Source organism: Austrofundulus limnaeus, unplaced genomic scaffold, assembly GCF_001266775.1.
Source record: "Austrofundulus limnaeus strain Quisiro unplaced genomic scaffold, Austrofundulus_limnaeus-1.0 Scaffold63, whole genome shotgun sequence".
NCBI classification, from domain to species: domain Eukaryota; kingdom Metazoa; phylum Chordata; class Actinopteri; order Cyprinodontiformes; family Rivulidae; genus Austrofundulus; species Austrofundulus limnaeus.
Genome location: NW_013952465.1, coordinates 736237 through 738512, shown reverse-complemented (window position 1 = coordinate 738512; position 2276 = coordinate 736237).

Here is a 2276-nt window from a genome sequence, read left to right as displayed (position 1 = left end):
ATATTCATGTGGCTCTGCGGCACCGCGGCGCCCTCTGTCGGCTGTTAAAGGAACTGCAAGTAAGTTCCAACAAACGTGTTGTTGGAGGAAAAAACTGAAACTGAAGTGAATTTTATTTTGTTTTCCAACCAAAACACATCACATGCAATAGAAACTACAAAAAAAAAAGTTTTTATAGGCAATTATGTTGGATATGAGTATTGGACAAAATAGTTTACTCAGCAGGGGCGGAACCAGAGGGGTGGCTGAGGTGGCATCATCCACGGCACCTGATCGGCCACCACCAGATTGACAAGTGGAGTGGATATCACATGTAGCATTAAAAGATGTGTAGTTCGAGCAAAATCAAATCGCCATATTGTCTGGTGTTGTCAGTGTGATGAAGAAAAAAATAACTTCTGAACCACTGAATAAAATTAATAAGCAATAATTGTGTGTACTATTTTAAAGTTATGATTTGAATGTAATAAAAGGTTTGTGATCGCAGCTCCCACTACACCAGATTTCAGCTTGATATGTCTAAAATAACTGAGTTATGGACATTTAAATGTAGCATTGGTGACCAACTCAAATTTATTTTTACATGAATTTGGAATCTGTTGGGCATTGCTCTCAGCTACCACCACACTAAAGTTTTTCCTTCTTTTTTACTGTGTGAGAGACAGTGGAGGATAGGATTTTTCTAAGAGGCCATCAAGGGGCCACAATATTTATAGAGGGGCCAAGTATCTCTTCAGCACCCTTGCACACAAATCCGTGGTTTTGGTGAGGTGTATATATTTAACCAGTCACACGTTTAAACACGTGTATAAAAAAAAGCTCGCTTTTACATGTGTTATTTACTGTACATACAAAATACTCTCAAACACACTGTATATGAGAAGCCAGCCATCATTTGTCAGCTGAAATACTTTTTTCTGCAGGATTGTTCAAACTTTTTTAAAAAAAAAAAAAAGAAGAAGACTTCTGTAAGCTTGATTCATGTTGGACTTTCATATTCTACTCATTAGCGCTACTAGTGTTCAGACATGGAACTGCATCCATCATTCAGGCAAAGGACAGGTGAGTGACAGGACAGGGGCATTTTAGGAGGCCAATCAGATTTCAGCTGAGGCCAATGTCCCTGTGGTCCCGCCCCTGGAGAGAGTTGACTTAATTAAAGTCATTATTTGTGTTTTTAAAAGGTAAATGTGGCTGCCATCTTGAATCAGCTCGACTCCAAAATGTATCCGCTGTAGATCCAGTTACTTCCTGRGTGCTCAGATCTATTTTCAAATATTTTCAACATTAAAGTTAACTTTGCAGTAATGTTTAACTTGCAGTTCTGCTGTTTCCAAAAAGCAATTTTCAAGTCAACAACCTCAGTTTTAATTCTTTATGAAGACAAAATACAAAGTCTCAGTATTTTCTTTTCTATGTTTGTTTCTTGAATGAGTTATTTTTATTAATCTGTTTGTCTTAACCCCTCCTGCTGCCCTTAGGTTAAAAAATTCACAGGCTCAGTTAATGTGGAGGAGGATTAAAACTCCTGCTTGCCTTTAAAATTGATGTAAAAAAACACATTTTGTCAAGCATTACAACTTCAATTTAATTTTATAATATAAATAGAACCTCATCTAAAGTGATGATTGAAGCCATTTTTTTCCTCCTTAAAAGATTTTTATTTTAAATCTAAGTCGCTATGACATGAGTGTCACATATAGTGTTTGAACATTAAAAACATAAAATGACATTAGGACTCAGTCGTTTCATTTGATGTGATGGCGTAATGTTWATCTCGGGTGTATTTGTATCGCTCGGCTTTTATCTCCACAGGAGGAGGAGGAAACTCTGCACGTTGCTCATTTCATCACTCCGAACGTGATTTTAAACCTCTGCTTGAAATATTTCACAAAATATTGCAAAACGCTGGAACTTTTCAGATAGATTTCTTGTTAGGGATTGTTTCTCATCACATAAACACATAAAAATAAATTTCAATGAGAGTTTTATTAAATTGATAGGATTTTCCTTTTTGTCAAACAGCAAGCAGGCTTTTATTTAGTGATTTTTTTAAATTTATTTTTATTAGGTATTTATGCTAAACTTTCMTTTACGATCATTGATGAGGTTTTTAATAAATATCCAAGCATATTTCTGTTTTTTGAGCTTGTTGAATTTGCACAATTCCAGTGGCGCTTCCATAGAAAACTCATTGGGCCTCATGCAAGAACCGTTCGTACGCACAGATTTGTTCTTAAATTGTGCGTACGAGTGATTTAGGAGAATTTGTGGCA